Source organism: Neovison vison, chromosome 4 (genome assembly GCF_020171115.1).
Source record: "Neovison vison isolate M4711 chromosome 4, ASM_NN_V1, whole genome shotgun sequence".
In the NCBI taxonomy this organism is placed as follows: Eukaryota; Metazoa; Chordata; class Mammalia; order Carnivora; family Mustelidae; genus Neogale; species Neogale vison.
In genome coordinates, this window is record NC_058094.1 from 79,793,672 (window position 1) to 79,814,305 (window position 20,634).

The 20,634-nt window shown below is 40.8% G+C and overlaps 1 pseudogene; it reads left to right on the top strand.

The window, feature by feature from the left end:
* The first annotated feature begins 4,106 nt into the window (after nt 1–4,106).
* On the top strand, nt 4,107–4,478 carry LOC122903965 (annotated as a pseudogene).
* The last annotated feature ends 16,156 nt before the right edge of the window (nt 4,479–20,634 follow it).

Here is a 20,634-nt window from a genome sequence, read left to right on the forward strand (position 1 = left end):
CAGGTCAACACTGGTCAGTTGAAGAATGTGTAGGGGAGTTATGAAAGACAGAGACAACTGAGTCTCTGGACTCAGAGGAGAGAGGGACTGTTTAAAGTGCTAACCTGAGTAGGTCAGAACCCAAGAAATCAAGATGGCTGCACTTATGTCAGGGCTAGACTCAAGGTGGGTACAGCCTTGTTTTTCTTGGCCTCCACAGTAACAAAAAATCAAAAGAGAGTAAACTGCTCTAATTAAAAGATACTTGTTATGTGTATATGTCACATTATTTGAGAATGTTAAAAACTGTAGTAGAGATGAGAAAGCAAATAAGGTAGGTAAAGAAATTAAGCATAGAAGCAAGTGATTTGAGACATGGTTAGAATTCACAAGATGTTTTAAGTATAGTCCAACCAGATAAAAAACAACCTAAATGTGCCAAATGTAGAAAGAAAGATATGGAAAAATCCGGAAGGTACTAGATATTCATGCTTTATAAAACATACAGATGTATATTGGCATTCCATATTCACGAAGTCTTAAAATCAGCTGCTCATTGATGATATTCACCTTGTGGCCCCTCATCAGGTAAATTGGAGAGTTTTAGTTAGCTCTAGCTATCTGTGCCTCTCCCACAGAGCAAGCGTATGTCTAGATCCCCAAAATCTCCCACTGCTGGGCCCACTGGCTCAGATCCTGTCTCTGGCCCACAGAACCACAACATCAGTCAGGAAGGCAAAGCCACAGAGAGAGAGAATTATGTGCGTTCTGTTTACCCTTGCTGTTGAGATATATATATATATATATATATATATATATATATATTTTTTTTAAGGTTTTATTTATTTATTTATTTATTTGTCAGAGAGAGAGAGAGAGAACGCATGTCCACAACCAGGGGGACGAAGCAGGAGAATCAGCAGGCAGAGGGAGAAGCAGACAGCAGACTCCCTGCTGAGCAGAGAGTTCGATGGGGGCTCGATCCCAGAACCCTGAGATCATGACCTGAGCTGAAGGCAGAGGTTTAACCCACTGAACCACCTAGGTGCACCTCTCAAAACTAATTTTTAAAAAACGGTCATAAATTGGGGCGCCTGGGTAGCTCAGAGTGTTAAAGCCTCTGCCTTCAGCTCAGGTCATGATCTCAGGGTCCTGGGAACGAGCCCCGCATCGGGCTCTCTGCTCAGCAGGGAGCCTGCTTCCCCGCCCCCCGCCTGCCTCTCTCTGCCTACTTGTGATCTCTGTCTGTCAAATGAATAAATAAAATCTTAAAAAAAAAAAAAACTGTCATAAATTAAGCTCAAGGTTTATTCTTGTATTTCCAGCATTCTATCTATTGGTTTGGTCCAGTTAGGTGGACAGCACATATTTCTCTTGCTTCCTCCGTTCTTGTCCCCCATGGAAAGTCAAAGTAAGGCAATTATTTGTCGTTGAGATTAATCTGAATATAGTCTTTATGTATAAATTCATAGCTTTGGTTTCCTACTAATTCTTCATCAGAAATTTCCTACAGTGGGACGCCTGGGTGGCTCAGTTGGTTGGACGACTGCCTTCAGCTCAGGGCGTGATCCTGGAGTCCCGGGATCGAGTCCCGCATCAGGCTCCCAGCTCCATGGGGAGTCTGCTTCGCTCTCTGACCTTCTCCTCGCTCGTGCTCTCTCTCACTGTCTCTCTCTCTCAAATAAATAAATAAATAAATCTTTAAAAAAAAAAAAAAAAGAAATTTCCTACAGTTTGGGATAAAAATTTCTTTGCCAAAGTTAAACCTTAATATTTTGATGTTACTTGGTCTTCATCATGTCTATTGAAGTGATTGCCTTCTTTACAAAAGCATCAAATCTTGCATTCCTTCACTGAATATGGCTAGCTGACTTTTAGTTAGTAAATGTGAAGTGAAAAATTGTCCACAGACTACTTGAAGTATTCATGTAACACACATAGAGACTAGAGTACTGTCCAAATTCTTTTATTTTATTGCAATATTGTTGCATTAACTACGGTATCAGTAAATTAAAATTTTAAAAACTAGGAACTTAGTATTCCGTCCCGAGACTTGGTACGGTCTTAGGTACAGTTAAGGAACACCTGATAAGTGTCCTACTGTAAGATTCACCACACACTTCCAGGCAAACCAAGCCAAAGGTTGTTAAACACCGGCAGGAGGACATTGTATGAAAATGCAATGCTAACAGCCCTTTGTTCCACCCCAGCTGTACCTCAGCTGAGAAACCCACAGAGAAATCAGATAGCCATGGAAATGAGATCAAGTGCACAATAGCTGTGAAGATAAGAAAAGTTCACAGGAGGCAGACATCAGAGAGAAGGAGTGGTGATCTTCTCCGGGCTTTTTCCAGCTTTTGAGAGACAAGAGATGACCCTAGGGGAGGCTGCTTACAGGTTAAAACAGATATTCACTATAGGAAGACAGTTTTTACTAACCTCAAGTAATTCAGGAGATGCTAACAATGGGATAGCTTTTTAAGTTTTCATCTGGTTTAAATCGAATGACTTTAATTATTTTTTAAAAAGGTGCTACTTGCAAGGGGTCCTGGGTGGCCCAGCCCCTCAAGCATCCGATTTCGGCTGGTGGGATTGAGCCCCATGAGCCTCGGGGTGATGGGATTGAGCCCCTTGTGTGGGCTTTGCTCTGCACTCAGTGCGAGTCTGCTTGAGATTCTCTCTCCTCCTCCTTCTCCTCCTCCCCTCACTCGCATGTGCACGCACATGCACTCTCTCTCTCTAATAAATAGAACAGAAGTCAAATGGAAGAGCAAGATAAACTGTGAAAAGTCGGTTTCTTTTCTTCTTCCACCTGCCCAACTACACAGTTCTTCCCAGAGGAATGCCTACATCCAAGCGGTAGAAAGATAAAAGTATGTATACATTCTTGTGAGTCCTTTTCAAAGTTGAAGAAATTATCCATATAAATCCTGCCCTCCTCTTCTCCCTAAGACTCCCTCACCTGCCCTAGGACTCTCCTGAAGGCCACGTCTTCCTCCTCTCCCCCTCTTCTGACACCTGCTCTAGACAGTGTGTCTTACCCAAAAGGAAGTGCTTCCCGCTCTCCAATGTACTAGAGCTAAAAATAAGGTTGAGGCGATGTGCCTGGGTGGCTCAGTCGATTAAACATCTGCCTTCTGCCTTTGGCTCAGGTCATGATCCCAGCCAGGGTCCTGGGATTGAGCCCCAAATTGGGCTCCCTGTTCAGCAGGGAGTCTGATTCTCCCTTTCCCTCTGCCCGTGCTAAGGTACGCTCTCTCTGTCTCTCCCAAATAAATAAATAAAATATTTTTTAAAAAATGTTGAGGCCCACTGAGTTAAATTCATGACGGTACCATTGTTTGCTGAAGAAAGGAAGGGTTTCTGAATAATGTACACAAAACATAAAGACATACAAAATTACTCATTTCTTCACCTGAGCCCAAATCAACTTGTTCATGTAAAGAGAATAAGACTGAAAACTGTAAACCCTATACAAAGGCCTGGAAGAGCTGAGAACAGTTTCTGTCTTGTTAAGAGAGAGACTCCTGGACCCCTTAAGCCATTAAAAAGTAAGTATTCTTGATATTTTCCCAATTCCTATTCAGGATGCATTTGCTGTTGCCATTCACAAATGTTAGTTGGACGTTGCTAATCCATATCTACGTTTTAAAATTGCAACCCGATCAAATGGAGGTCAAGCAGCATGGGTGATAAAGAATTCACCGGAGGCAGAATAAAGGAGATACTTTACTGAATGTCCTGCAAGGGAATTGTGGGAAGGATAGCAAAGGAGAGACTGTCTGCCATGAGGCAGTGGTAGAGGGCTGCAGTTAAGGGGGGAAGTTAAGGGGTATGGGAACATATGGAATTTTCCTTTTTCGGTAGCTGTGCTGGCTGTAAAGTAACCCATTGGCCAGCTAGAGTTTATGGTTGTTTTGACGTGGGTCACCTAAGGGGTCTGTTTGCATTCCACTCAGGGTCACTGGGGCCTTCCACCTTACTCAGGTGTCCATTGCTCAAGTGGAGTTTGCCTAAAAGCGGCCTCCATGTTAACAAGTTGTAAACCTCTTGTTCCTGGAACAGCTTTTGTACAGATGGATAATCAAAACTGTCCACCTCTTTCTGCCATCTTCCTTGCCACCATAATGGTGTGCATAAATGTCCTGGCTGAGGCTCTAAGGAGCATAAAGCATGCCCCAAAATTCTTATGAGGTCGTGCTCCAAAGTCACCCTCCAGATTCCAGCTGAGATGATGAAGCATGGTTACATGGACGAATTTGAAACCACTGATGATCGCAGAGCTGGAAAAATTGTTGTGAACATTATAGGCAGGTTAAATAAGTGTGGAATGATCACCCCCAGGTTTGGTGTACAACGGAAAATTCTAGAAAAATGGCAGAATAATCTGATCCTGTCCAATTACTTTGGTTTTAGGTATTGACCATCTCAGCTAATATCATGGACTGTGAAGACTACACAAATACACAGGAGGGAAAATCTTGGGATTCTTTTTCTGAGGATCTGAAAATACACATGTGAAAATAAAATGCCTGAATGGAAAACAAACAAAATTGTTCAGCATAAACAATGCCTCCCACACTGATCACCACACTTGCTCACAGAACATCTTCTACATAATTGCCCATGCAAAGAGAAGTCAACCAATTTGCCATATTCCAGGAACTTGAGAAAAATGTCTTGAAGAATACAAAAATTAATATTTTCCCAGGCTTATACTCCCCTTGATATTAACAACCTTCAATATTTCTTCTTCTTCTTCTTCTTCTTTTTTAGATTTTATTTATTTATTTGACAGAGAGAGACACAACAAGAGAGGGAACACAAGCAGGGAAAGAGGGAGAAGGAGAAGCAGGATTCCCACTGAGCAGGGCTTGATCCCAGGACCCTGGGATCAGGACCTGAGCCAAAGGCAGACATTTAACAACTCAGACACCCAGGTTTCCGAAAAACTTCAATATTTCAAGGAAATTATATCTCATCTCTTCTTCATCTATTTTCCCTCTGAATTCTTGTTAAACTGTGATGCCCAGTGGATCTTTGTTAGTGTTCTAATGCTGCATGATCCAATAAGAGAGACACTAGTTTATCTTATAGGTGGCTACTTAAATTTAAACTAATTAAAGTTATTTATTTATTATTAGTTAAATAATAAATAATTAAAATTAATTATGTGGCTATTCACATTTTAAATTGACAAAAATTTCACGAAATTTAAAATTCCATACCTCAATCACACTGGTCAGAATAAAGTGCCCAGGAGTCATATGTACCTATGTCTGTACACTCCACAACACAGCTGTCCACCATCGCAGAAAGCTCTATGAAACAGCACTACTTGAAAGGCACTCTTTATTTTTCTTTCTTCTTCTTTTTTTTAATCAGAAAGTTAAATTTTGGCATAAATTAAGTGAATTTTCAAAAACCTAGAGGTTACCAGTGAGTTTGAAACACATATTCAATCCCAAAATCTAAAAGAACATAATTACAAATACCTATAACCAGAGCAAATGAAAACAATAAGCCGAAACAGGACGTATGAATCCTTTTCTACTGATTGAACACCAAGTCATTTTTTAAGATTCAGATGTCCTAGGTGCACCTGGCTGGCTTAGTTGGTAGAGCATGCAACTCTTGAGCTTGGGGCTGTGAGCTCAAACGACACATTGGATGTCACTGAAAGTCTTTAAAAAAAAAAATTCATCTGCCCTAGTAAGGCTTTCCTGACTCAGTCCAATCCCCCAGGATCTTCAAGGAAATAAACACTATCTCTCTCACTGACTTCTGTGTATGGGTCCAGCAAAGCTCCCAAATTTAAAAAAGAAAAATCTATTCTACATAACTGTCTCTACCTCTGTCTCCAAGAGCTTTAAGAACAGGCACCTGATCCCATGGGTCATTATAACCCCTGCCCACGTTACATAGTAGGGGCATAATTTAAAAAAAAAAAAAAAAATTGATAACATCAGGGACACCTGGGTGGCACAGCTGGTTAATCGTCTGACTCTTGGTTTCAGCTCAGGTCATGATCTCAGAGTCATGAGAGCCCACATGGGGCTCCACACTCAGCACGGAGTCTGCTTCAGATTCTCTCTCTCTGTCCCTCTGCCCTTCCTGCTCTTGCTCTCTTCCTCTCTCTAAAGTAAATAAATAAATATTTTTCTAAAATTAATAATAAATAAATTAATTTAATGTATAAACTGACTACATCAGCTACTGAGCATCTGCATGTGCCAGGACAGGCGCAGTGCTAGATTCCTGAGCTCTGGCTTGATTACAATCCAGTCCCACCCTCCACAAGCTCATAATCAGGCATTGATTTCCTTAAATCAGATTTAAAATGTTATACGAACTCATTTAGTCTGGCTCTGCTCTGTCAGATGAAGAAAGTGTTCCACTTCAGGCTCCTTGCTTGGCAGAGAACCTCTTCTCCCTCTCCCTCTGTGGGGTCTCTCTCTCGACCCTCCTCAAATAAATAAATTTTAAAAAGATTTTTTTTAAGATTTTATTTATTTATTTGACAGAGAGAGACACAGCAAGAGAGGGAACACAAGCAGAGAGAGAGGGAGAAGCAGGCCTCCTGCTGAGCAGAGAGCCCAATGCTGGGCTCGATCCCAGGACCCTAAGATCATGACCCGAGCCAAAGGCAGACAGTTAATGAATGAGCCACCCAGGTGCCCCTTAAAAAGTTTTGATAAAGAAGAACAGTCTTGGGGCGCCTAGGTGGCTCAGTCGTTAAGCGGCTGACTTCGGCTCAGGTCATGATCCCAGAGTCCTGGGATGGATCCCTGCATCGGGCTCCCTGCTCATCAGGAGGCCTGTTTCTCCCTCTCCCATTCCCCCTGCTTGCGTTCCCTTTCTCGCTGTGTCTCTCTCTATCAAATAAATAAATACATAAAATATTTTTTAAAAGAAGAAGAACAGTCTGGGGATGCCTGGGTGGCTCAATTTTTAAGCCTCTGCCTTTGGCTCGGGTCATGATCCCAGGGTCCTGGGATAGTGTTCCACATTGAGCTCCCTGCTTGGCAGAGAGCCTCTTCTCCCTCTCCCTCTGTGGGGTCTCTCTCTCTACTCCCCTCAAATAAATAAATCTAAAAATTTTTTGATCAAGAAGAACAATCTTTGCTCTCTGAAAGGAAATTATTTTCTCAGGCTTTTTTTTTTTCAACCTTTTCTCTTTTTCAACAATTTGCAAGAGGAATGGAAAATTCAATATATAAAAGTATTAGGAGTGTTGAAGTAAGCAGCCATCAGACATGATTTACAGTAAGGTTGGTGGGGTTGGGGAGGTGTTGGCATCATATGGGACATGATTTTTACACTTAAAGTTTCAAGCAAGTCCCCTGAGGAGCTTGGGAAAAGGCCACTGGGATCCAGTGCAGCCCAGGTGGGGCCTGTGACAAACTGCCTGGTGATGTTGCTGCTGCTGGTTCTCAAACCACAGATCGAGGCAAAGAGGAATTTTCAAACCATAGACTACCACCTTCAGCTGCAGGCTGGAACTTGCTTTCCCTACCCACTGCCCACTCTCTGCCCCTGGGAACCCATGCCAGCTTACTGGTTGCTCCCCCCAGGTACAAAGCTGAACATGCCTTGCCACACACATGTGTGCACACACACACATGCACACACATCCAGACACATTTTCCTTTTGTTGTTCTCCTTGCCTAGTATGCCCTCAACATGAATCTGTGTCAGGTACCAGTGCCGGAATGACAACTGTCAAAGAGACCCACCACAAACAGCCCACTGTCTAGCAAGAGATCCAGTGTTTAAATGTCCAATTATAATACACTGTGCTAAGTAATGCAATTGATAAGCGGGGGTGCTAGAGGAATATGTAAAAAACACAAAAACAAAAACAAACAAACAAGCAAAAGGCCCTTACATTTAGGAGACAGACTGTTAATCTATGTTGGACATCACTGGTACTATTCATAGTTTACTAATAGTTGGGTAATCAGCACATCTAGAATTATCTTTCACTGCCTAAGTCCTGTGTATATAGTGAATGTTACACAGTATACCATGCAGGTCTGTTTTAATTGAATTCAATAAAGATATGAATACTTTGTTTGGCTGGCATATATTAAATTATTATACAAAGGGGGCAATGTCCCTTCTCAAGTCACGGGTGGTCAGAGGGTTCCCCAGAGAAGTCAGCATCAAAGCTGAGACTTCATTGGTTGGGGAGCTCCCTGACCCTGGCCACTGGAGGAAGGGCACTGCAAAGAAAAGGATCAGCTGCTTTAAGGTCTGGAGTCAGACATGGGGTGACTTGCAGGAACACATGTGTTTCAGCGCTGCTTTGGAGCAGCTTGACCGGAGGGTGAGTCAGTGGCCAGGACTCAAAGCAGAGAGGAAAAAAACCCAGGTCTTATCCCATTGGTCCCACGTTCTTACTGATCAACTCAGTTTATAGTTATTTCTTCTTCCACTAAATTTTATCACAGCAATGAACTTTACTGCTCATCACATCAATGAACTTCTTCCACTAAATTTTATCACATCAATGAACTTTACTGCTCATCACATCAATGAACTTTACTCCCTGACTCAGGGACTTATGCTAATGTCTCCTTTAGACGAAAACCCCTTAGAGAAAAGGACAGCTGGATCTTTCCTTTTAACATCATTACACTGTCTTTCATGGATATGATGCTCAGTTAATATTTCATGGACGAATCAGTAAGACCATTAGAGAGGCAGTATTTTCACAATTAAACCAGGCCATGTTCACAATATGTACCTATTGCTCTGAGCATTTGAAATCAGACTAAGTTGATCTTGTCTTTTATTCTTTAAAACATCTCACACTTATTTCCAAGGCTCAGCACAGCCTAAACATGTACTGATTGATTTTCTCAAATCGTTTCTGTATTTTCAGCAATACTGCTTTAAGCAATAGGTCTTTCAAATGCATAGTTATTTCCTGTTCCGCAGGTGGTCTCTTGATGAGTTCTACCAGAGCATTCTGGGCAGGATCCTATCGTTCCAGGTCGCAATGTTGTCCAAGTTGCATCTTCCAGCCTGGGCGTCACCCAAAAGGATAAGAGCAACTGCGGAGCCCAGAGAAGGTTACACATTCCCATTGCTCCCCTTCCCTCTCCTGTAGACTTGCCTCAGCCTCTCTCCTTCATGCTTGTTCCGTGAAAGGGCAGCAGAATTTATCTGCCCACCTTCCTCATCCTGTTCCCCCCAAATGTGACCCCAGATGATCTGTCTCTGGATTGGTCCAACCTCAGTTCCTGGTAGAACCAGCTTCCCAGGGACTGTGTAAAAGCGTCTCAAAACCCTGCACCAGGGTCTTTTTGTTCACAAATGTTCTATTAACAGAATATTTTGAAGTCAAATGTGTTGTGCTGTTTTTTAATAAGTAGTGCTTACTAGGTACCATATACTGTTTTAAGCACTCTGTAATAGTAACTAATTTAACTTTCTGTAAAGAAGATGCTGTTTGGGGTGCTTAGGTGACTCAGTCAGGTAAGCGTCCTACTCCTATTTCTGCTCAGGTCATAATCTCAGAGTTGTGCGATGGAGCTGCACCTTGGACTCTACACTCAGCAGGGAGCCTGCTTGAGATTCTGTCTTTCCCCCTTCCCTATGCCCCTCCACACCCTGCACACTCTCTCACATGCACATGCACACACACTCTCTCTCTCTCCCCAAAATAAAGAAATAAATCTTTTTTGTTTTTTAAACCTTACATTCCTCTCCTTTTTACAGGGAAGGAAATAAAGTCACAGAGTTGGATCTATTTCTGAACCATACTGTCTCTTGATTTTGCTTACAAAATGGTGTTTTGTTTTTTTTTTTCAAAACAGTGGCTTTTATAAACATTCATTTCTTCTCTTTTAATTTTAAAGAAATCCAATTTTTTCTTTTTTTCTTTCTTTTAAGAATTTTTATTTATTTATTTGACAGAGAGAGAGAGAGAACACAAGCAGGCAGAGTAGCTGGTAGAGGGAGAGGGAGAAGCAGGCTCCCTGTTGAGCAAGGAGCCAGATGTGGGGCTTAATCCCAGGACCCTGGAAACATGACATGAGCTGAAGACAGTTGCTTAACCAACTTAGCCACCTAGGTGCCCATCTTCTCTTTTCTAAAATCCTGCCAAATGACAGGAGAGAAAATACATATACCCAAAATTATAAAAAGAATGAAGAGGAGACAAGAAATTTCAGACAAGAAATGTCAGAAAATTGTTTAGATACGATGTGGGAGAAGGTAACTGACTTAGAAGGCCAGTCCATCCCAGGGAACTTCTCACAGAAGGCAAGGAGATGGTGCTGTTCAAAACAGGAAAGTGTGTGATATTCTGGACACAGAAGACCCAGACCCTAGGTCTGCCTCACATTATCCCACAGTAGGGGTAGCTCCTTCCCACCATGCCCTCCAAGACCAGAGCCAGGACCAGGCTGGAAGGGGATGTTCCCACATGGCACGTCTGGTGCAGGTCCACCTGTGGGCCTTTGTGTTCTAGCCCTCTGCAGTTTCTCCTCTTATCCATGCTTAGGGCCACTTCTCCCTCCATCCCCTCATCAATGGGAGATTAGAGTATTATTATTCTCTGATGAAAGTCCAAGAGAAAATATATCCAGATGGTGACATTTGGGAGTGCACCAAGGAAATGATTGTCCCCAGGGAGCATGGGTGGCTCAGTCATTAAATGTCTGCCTTCAGCTCAGGTCATGATTCCAGGGTAGTGGGATCAAGCCCCGCATCAGGCTTCCTATTCAGCAGGAAGCCTGCTCTCCCTCGCCCATTCTCCCTGCTGTGTTCCCTCCCTCACTATGTCTCTCTCTGCCAAATAAATAAATAAAATCTTTTTTGAAAAAAAGAAAGAAAAAAAGAAAAAGAAATGATAGTCCCCTATTTCTTTATAGTGAGGCTCATCAGGCAACAAGCCCCTACAATATGGAGGACTTCCCACCAGCTCTTAGCTATGAAGGGACAGCTGAAGATCACCATGCCTTTGAAGAAATCCTTATATACAAAAATGACAACAGCAATTAGAAATCTGAAAGAAAACAGATGGTACACCCAAATCTGGAAATTTAAGGATAACTTAACAAAGGGATAGTTGGCAAAAATAAACAGGGCTCAGGGTGAGTAAGTAGGAAGGAGGAGCTGCCAAAATCTGGAGAATGTAGTTGTATGGAGAGTCTAATCACCCAGAGCTGTGGCTTTTGGTAGGAGAATCTTGGCGGTGGGTTGTCTGTGGGAGCCAAGACCCCAAATTCATTCTCTTCTGTCCAGCTTTCCCACAGGCCCAGCCCACAGAGATTCCAAAAGGCATAGGAGCCTGTTGTTGATACAGCCTCCTTGACAAAAAGCAGAGGAATGAATCTGAGTGACTTTGAGTATAGATTTGTGGGGCCAAGGGAAAATATTTATCACCAAGACTGAAACAAACAGAAGAGAGAGAGGAGAATAGAAAAGAAGCAAAAATAATGCAGAGAAAAGAAGTCATAATAACCTCAAAGAAAGAAGAGAATATATACATATACTTTTTTTAAAAAGATTTATTTATTTATTTCAGAGAGAGAAAGTGCATGAGCAGGGGGAGGGGCAGAGGGAGAAGGGAAGCAGACTCCCTGCTGAGCATGGAGCCAGTTGGATGTGAGGCTCAATCCCACAAGTCTAAGATCATGACCCAAACCAAAACCAAGAGTCAGACATGCAATTAACTGAGCCAGCCAGGTGCCCCAAGATTATATATTAAGAAGATAATATATATTTTAAAAGATTAAAGAAGAGACCATGGATAGCACAATATCAGAACTGAAATTTTAAAAATCCAATGGAATATTGAAAGTTCAAATCCAATAAATACCCAGAAAGTAGAATAAGAATGTAAATATATAGAAAGTAGGAAATAAATAAGATAATTAGTGGATCAATTCAGACACTATAACATCTGATAAGTAGTACTCTGGGAAAAAACATAAAACAGAGAAAGGGGGGTAAATAAAAAAAATAATGCCAAAACAATTTCTCCAATGAGTTAGTGGCTTGAAAGGGCCCAACGCATACCCACCACAATTAATTTTTTTAATTCATACAAAGGCATATCATTGAAAACTTTGTTCCTTACATGTAAAGGGAAGATAGAGAGGTAAAGCAGGTAACAGTCCAAGGAAAAAACATTCAACTGTCATCAGATTCTCAAATACAAAGCTGGGTGTTACTCGACTTCAAAATTCCAATGGAACTCTACACCCAATCAAATTATAAGTCAAGTATGAAGATAGAATAAAAACCTTTACAGATGTGAAAAGACCAAAACAATAGAGCTCTCAGAAAACCTAGATGACTTTGAGTCTGATGATGCTCTTCAGATAAAAGACCAAAGGTGCAATCCATGAAGGAAAAAATGGATAAGCTGCATTTCGTTCAAATTATAAACTTGTGCTGTGCCAAAGACAATGTCAAGAGACGAAGAGACAACTCAGAGACTGGGAGAAAATATTTGCAAAAGATACATTTGATAAAGAACTATTACTCAAAACACACAAGTAACTCCTAAAACTCAACAACACAAAATCTGTTTTTAAAAATGGACTCTGAAAAACAGTCTGAGGGGTTTGAAGTGGCAGGAGGGTGGGAGGTTGGGGTACCAGGTGGTGGGTATTATAGGGGGCACGGCTTGCATGGAGCACTGGGTGTGGTGAAAAAAAAAATGAATAATGTTTTTCTGAAAATAAATAAATTGGAAAAAAAAAAATGAGCCAAAGGGGGGCGCCTGGGTGGCTCAGTGGGTTAAAGCCTCTGCCTTCGGCTCAGGTCATGATCCCAGGGTCCTGGGATTGAGCCCTGCATCGGGCTTTCTGCTCAGTAGGGAGCCTGCTTCCTCCTCTCTCTGTGCTTGCCTCTCTGCCTACTTGTGACCTCTCTGTGTCAAATAAATAAATAAAATCTTAAAAAAAAAAAATGGGCCAAAGACCCAAATAGACACCTCACCAAAGAAGATGGCAAATAAGCAAAGAAAAGGTGCTCCATGTCATATGCTATCAGAGAAATGCAAACTAAATAGGATGCCACACACAACCTATTACAATGACTAAAATTCAGAACACTGATGAGGATGTAGAGCAATGGGGATTCTCATTCATTGTTGGTGCGAATGCAAAATAGTACAGTCACTTTGGAAGATTTCTTACAAAAAATTTGGCAATTTGGCAATTTCTTACAAAACTAAACATACTCTTTGCATATGATCCAGCAATCATGTTCGTTGATATTTACCCAAAGGGGATGAAAACATCTGTACATGCATGCGGGTATTTGTAGCAGCTGTATTTGTAATTGCCACAACTTGGCAGCAATCACAATGTCCTTCCATAAGTGAATGAATAAATAAACGGTGATACATCCAGACAGTGGAATAGTATTCAGCACTGTAAAGAAATTAACTATTAAGTCATGAAAAGACATGGAAGAAGCTTAAGTGCACATTACTAAGTGAAATAGGCCAATCTGAAAAAGGTACATACTGTATGATTCCAAATATATCACATCCTTAAAAAGGCAAAATTATGAGGACAGTAAAAAAGATCACTGTTGCTAGAGGTTTGGGGGTGGATGGGAAGGGGTGAATAGGCAGAGCACAGAGAATTTTTAGGACAGTGAAAGTGCTCTATATGATATTTGTCCAAATCCACAGAATTTATAACACCAAAAGTAAACTCTAATATAACAGACTGCAGACTGGGTAATTATGATGGGTCCGTGTGGGCTCATCAGCTGCAACAAATTTGCCACTCTGGTGATAGAGATGGGAAGGAGAGGTTGTGCATGTGTGGAGGCAGGGGAATACAAGAAATCTCAGTCCTTTCCCCTGAGTTTTGCTGTAAACTTAAAACAGCTCAAAAAAAAAAAAATCTTAATAAAAGAGAGAAAGAGATGGGACGCCTGGGTGGCTCAGTTGGTTGGACGACTGCCTTCGGCTCGGGGCGTGATCCTGGAGTCCCGGGATCGAGTCCCGCATCAGGCTCCCAGCTCCATGGGGAGTCTGCTTCGCTCTCTGACCTTCTCCTCGCTCGTGCTCTCTCTCACTGTCTCTCTCTCTCTCAAATAAATAAATAAATAAATAAAAATTTAAAAAAAAAAAAAAAGAGAGAAAGAGAGAGAGAGAGAGAGTTCTGATATATACCTTCTCATATTGCTACTGGATGGGGTGCTTCAGTAAACAAGGGAATCAACAAGAAAAAAAGGGAACATGGGATCCTACTACAGTAGAAACCTATGCAGAAAATTGATTCATGAAAAAAATTACCTAGTAGCGTGTTATTTAGAAATTTGGAGTTTCTAATGTAAAAAAAATATCTGGAAGAGTTGAAAGAAGTTGTCCCTGTGGAGTAAAACTGAGATGACTATTTTTCAATATAACCCTCCAGGTACCATTTTAAAGCTATGTAGATATTTACTGATATAAAAACTAAAATCAATAGATGATGTTTTATTTACTACCTTGCCTGTTTCTTCTATATTATTTCACTTAGAATGTCTCAGGAGCACTTCCCTTCCCTCCCAGGAGCTTGCCATCCACTCTTTTGTTCACAGGCTATTTCCAAATATCTTCTAACTGTCATATGCTGTGTTTGGGCAAAAGTATATAAAGATGTTAGAAAATTCTCACCCATGAAGAATTTCCCATATGATTAAGGAAATGAGAAATGAATGATTAAAGCATAATAAAAGAGACATACTAAGTTAGATGGCACAAGTTACAACTGTTACAGGAGGTAAGACATAAATTTGTGAACTGAGACAATAAAGAAAACTTCAGGATAAACTGGGATCCACGGTGGCTATTAGTGTGTGGTTATGATCTGGTGAGAGAAAACAAGTAAATATTCAAGACTGAGCTGATAACCAAGCAAATATGAAATCAAGAATGACTCAAAGAATTGTGAGCAAATAATGATGGAGAGAAGTCATCGGAAGTGAGTTTAGAGGAGCATCTGGCTGGCTCAGTAGGTTAAGTGTCTGCCTTCAGCTCAGGTCATGATCCCGGGGTCCTGGGATCAAGTCCTCCATCAGGCTCCCACTGAGCAGGGAGCCTGCTTCTTCCTCCCCCTTGGTCTGCTCATCCTCTCTCTCTCTCGTACTCTCTCTCAAATAAATAAATAAAATCTTTTAAAAAAGTGAGTTTAGAAAGATGAGCCAGAACTAGACAGGTAAGAGTCAGTAAACACAGGACTTGTCTTAGTGGGTGACAAGGATGCCCCCTAAAAGATTTTGACCCTGGTAAAATTATAGCAGTAGTTTGGGCAGATTGATCCAAGAGTTAAGCTCAAAATGGTCAGAGGGAGCAAAAAAATCTTGAGGCATGCTCTCTTAAAATCACTGAAGCATGAAGTTCTTTTTTTTTTTTTTAAGATTTTTATTTATTCATCTGATACACAGAGAGAGAGATCACAGGTAGGCAGAGAGGCAGGCAGAGAGAAAAGGGAAAGCAGGCTCCCTGCTAAGCAGAGAGCTTGATGTAGGGCTCAATCCCAGGACCCCGATATCATGACCTGAGCCAAAGGCAGACGCTTAACCTCTGAGCCACGCAGGCACCCCTAAAGCATAAAGTTCTAAGCATCTGGACCTCAATTACAAGAGAAAAGTCCTCCAATGTGTTCATTCATCCTCACAACAAACATTTATTGTGCTCAGTGTGTCAGGTGATGCACCAGCTACTGGGGAAGCAATGGTGCTCTGCCAAGGAGCCAACCATCAACTGGACAAGAGACAACAAACAACATAAGAGATCTGGTCAGATTTTTATCCAACTGAGCCAGGCACATGGATGTTTGTCCATGAAGCTTAAAATAGTGCTATCAGGATAACAGGATGCCTATAACAAGACTAAGCACACCAATTGCTAGAAAACACTCAGAGGAGTATCTAACATAATCTTAGGAATGCAAGAGAATGTTCTAGAACAGATACCTTAAACTATTCTCATAAGCACAATTTCTGACATATCTGCGATTGGGATGTGTCCTCAAATTCAGAACAGGCCATAGTTTGATTGGGAACATTTTTTTCTTTGTCAGTGGCACATAAAATCATGGTGTACCCTGCAATCACATCTTAGGCTTATTGAAATGCGGTATCCAAGCCAGGGTCTTTTCTTTCCAGAGATCTGCCTAGCCATAATGGTCACCCAATCTGGTAAATTCCACTTCTAGAAGGACTTGCACCACCCACTCCTTAGCATCACTTACGATCACCATTCCCTACTGTAAACTATATCAACATCCTTGTTCTGTTTCCTCTGCTCCAAGCCTTGATCTCTCCCATCTACTACTCATCCCTCAAACCAGGCAATCTCTCCAAAAACCAAATTTGCTTATGTTACTTTCCTTCAAGGCAAGGTCTCAACTCAATAGAATGGTGGTATACAAGGCCTTTTGAGTTCTACTCTCCACCAGTCTGCTTCTCCACCTCCTCCACTCTTCAACCTGTTTAACTCCTAGTTTACTTTATAGACTCTAAGCACCATTAATGTTCAGTCACAGTTTTATTTCATGGAACATTAAGAAAGAAAAAGAGATTCTCAATCAAAAGGTGACAAGCCATCAGGCCAGGTTCTCTTGGAAAAAACCTCCAAGGAGATCTGAGTATAGAAGGTTGATTGAGGAAGGCTCTCAGAAAAATATAGCAAACAAATGAGGACAGCAGGACCCAGGATTGGGAGAAGTTAAGCTGCAATAGAGTTAGGGAACTCAGCATGGGTTGCCCTTCATGAAGGGAGCCAGAACTCTCAACTCCCGTGTAGACTAGTCACTGAATGTGGAGTGTAGCCTTGGGTGAGGGAGAACCTCCCAACAGCAGGGAAATCACAGAAAAGGACACCCAGCTGAGAGCTGTCCTCTATCACCACTCCAAGAAGATAGACTCGAAGGGAAGATCTGGGCAGCATCTACTTTACCTACTACAAATGACTAACAGATGTGAGATTGTGTGATGGTTTCTGATACCAGACATGCTAAGATAGGGAAAAAGTCAAATCAGTTAAACAGTGTATGTGTAATCCATTCCTTTTCTGCTTACATCATTTAGTTAGTTTGGTGACTTACAATAAATAATCTTCATGGTACAGAGAAGAAAGAGGTCACAATGATACACCTAGTTGTGGTTTATTTTTTTTTAACATTTTAGTATTTTAAGTGTACAGCTCTGTAGTACTAAGTATGTTCACCTTGTTGTGCAATCATCACCATCCATCACCAGAACTTTTTCATCTTGCAAAACTGAAACTCTGTACACATTAAAAAATAACTTCCCATTTCCCCCTTCCTTCATCACTTGGCAGCCACCATTCTACTTGCTTTCTCTATCAATTTGACTACTCTATGTTTCTCATATACATAGAATTATGCTGTATTTTTCTTCTTACAACCAACTTATTTCGCTTAGCATAATGTTCTTAAGTTTCAGCCATGTTAGAGCATGTGACAGAATTTCCTTCCTTGTTAAGATCAAATAATATTCCATTGTATGCACGTATCACATTTTTTTTATCCATTCATCCACCAAAGGACATTTGGGTTGCTTCCACCTCTCAGTTATTGTAAATAGTGCCGCTATGAACATGGGTGTGAAAATATCTCCTCCTGACCATATTTTCTATTATTTTGGATATATACCCAGAAATAAGATTGCTGAATCAAATGGTAGTTCTTTTTTTTTTTTAATCTTTTGAAGAACAGCCATCCTGTTTTCCATAGTGGTGGCACCATTTTACAATGTCACCATTAGCACATAAAGGTTCCAATTTATCTGCATCCTTTCCAATGTTTGTTATTTTCTGTTTGTTTTTTTTAATAGAAGTCATCCTAATCAGTGCAGGGTGATATCTCCTCATAGTTTTGTTTGCATTTCTCTAATGATTAGTGATGTTGAGTAACATTTTATATGTCTTTTGGCCACTTGTATATTCTTTGGAGAAATATCTATTCAAGTCCTTTGCCTTTTTGATGGGTTATTTGATTTTTTTGGTTGCTGAGTTGTAAGAGTTCTTTGTCTGTTCTGGATATTAACCCTTTATCAGATATATGATTTCCAAATTGTACTGTAAACTTTTCAACTTCATACTTTCTTGCTGCCTCAACAACCTCACAAAGAGGCTGTGAACACTTTGCCCAGGTGACCAGTTGCACCACTGTGATAAGGCTGGTCCCTGCCGCAAGTTACTTTCTTATCCTCCCCTAACTGTGACCTAATGAGCTTCAAATGCACCAATGAAATCCCCTCATGCCTTTTGTTTGTCTTTTGTTTGTGTACTCCATCTTGACTCCCCAGTAAAGGCATTAGTGTCCTCAGCCCCCACATCTGCTAGGTTGAACTGGCTCTCTGGACACTCCCCCCCATGCGGCCTTGCATGGCAAAGCATGCCTCTTGTCTCTAGGAGCTGTGAATATATAAATCTTATTATCCTGCCCTCTCCTTGTCCCTTTTTGGTTGAACCTGGCTGACCATCTCATAAAAGACTGCAAAACACAATTACTTCCTTCCATTCCATAGGCAGTCTTTAACTCTGCTAATAGTGTCCTTTGACACACAAAAGTAAGTTTGGCATGGTCCTATTTGTCTATTCTTTGCTTTTGTTGCCTGTATTTTTGATGTCATATCTAAGAAATCATTGACAAATCCAATGTCATGAAGATTTTCCCCTGTTTTCTTCTAGGAGTTTTATAGTTTGGGGTCTTACATTTAGGTCTTTAATCTGTTTTGAGTTAATTTTTTAATATAATGTAAGAAAATGATCCAGCTGCATTTTTTCACAAATGGATATCCCAACACTATTTCTTTCCCAACACTATTTGTTGAAGAGTCTGCCCTTCTCCCACTGAATGATCTTGGCACCTTCTTAAAGATCATTTGAGCATATATGCAAGGGTTTATTTCTAGCTGTCTATTCTATTCCATTGTTCTATGTGGCTTTATGCCATACTATACCATATTGTACTATACTGTACCTTGATTTTGTACTCTGTTTTTGAAATCAGAAAGTATTACTCTCCCAACTTTGTTCTCCTTTTTCAAAATTACTTTAGGTATTCAGGGTCCCCTGAGATTCCATATGAATTTTAGAATTTTTTTTCTATTTCTGCAAAAGATGTCACTGGGATTTCAATAGTACACCTACTTTTGAGCACACTGTGCTTACGGTTCCTGTGAGGTGTCCACATCAAGTAAGCAATTGATTTAGGACTCAGAAGACACTGAGGATGGAATCAGTCATCTTATATAGCATCCCCACTGTTCCAAGAAGTTTGAAATGACTGTTGCCTTCCAAAATAGCAACAGGAAAAATAAATCCCAACAGAAAAGAAGCATCTATATTGTTGACATATTTTTTTTTTTTTGCCTTTCTCTCCATCCATAAAAGAAGATCATTTGGCCTGATTCTCCTAAAAGAGAAATGATAAGATTTTTCATAAATTTGAGGAAAGACACATTCTGTGAAAAACGGAGTTGGCTAACAATCATCTTTCTCCTCTTTCACCTGAGTGCAGCAATCCAGCACCCACACAGAGTTCCATGAGGTGACTCAGAGCCCAGGAGCCAGCTTGCCCAGACATTTCCCCAGTCCTACCTGAGCAGGACCATAGCCTCACCACCGATGCTCCTGCCCCACCATTTTCCGGCAGGATAACGAAGACTGTGGGCTAACCAATGAAGTTCTCCACACCAGACACATTCAAGCTGGGATGCAGAATCCTAGGGCATTTATCATAGATGTGTTCCCAGCATATTCCAGGCAGGATTTTTTTTTTATAGGACATATTTCTAAACCATATACCAAGCTCTACAGAAAAATCTTATGCCAGGGCTCTATTCTTTTCTTCTCAAGCTGTACATCTGTCTAGAATACCAGATGGAGTAAAAGAGTTCAAGAGCATCTTTTTTTCAGGGCAGTATACTCATAAAGCTTACTTGCCATCAGCAAGTAATTAATCCTTATTTTTACTCATTTTTCTATCTGCATCCAGAGGGTGGTTAAGTGTTGGCTAAAAAGTCTCCATCTCAACTCTTGCACTGGAGTCAGCAAGAGTGCTTACTTAAATTCTTGGAGACCACTTCATATCTACTGAGGTCTCAGGATAAGGCCCAGGAATCTGCATTATAAACAAACTCCCCAGGAGATTCTTATGCATATGAACGTCTGAGAGACACTGAACTAAAGCAAATAAAAGTTTTACCCAAAGGAATTCAACTAAGAAAATAATTATCATAATCATAGGATTCTAATGATTCTCACAAAGTTTCCAACATAAAATCAGATATCCATTCACACAGTAGGGCATTTTATAAGTTTAGGGTATGCTGATTCTCCACTGGACTCTTATATCATATTCCTGTTTAATTCTTTTAAAATGTGAAGCTTATTTTTTAAGGAATACAATCATAAAATAAACCTTGAGCTCTGTTACTTACTTTCTCTTTAAGATTGAATAAAATTTCCAACCCTATTTTATTTTATGATTCTCACACTTGGGAAATCCTTTACACTAGCTGTTAAAATCATTAAGCCAATGTCCTCGATTTAATCTTTAAGGTTGACCAGCCAACATTGAGTCACTGTAATCTTCTAGGTCAGACAGGAAAAGAATTGACGTCGTTACCAAATACCACTGCGTAAGTGTCTTTGAGAAA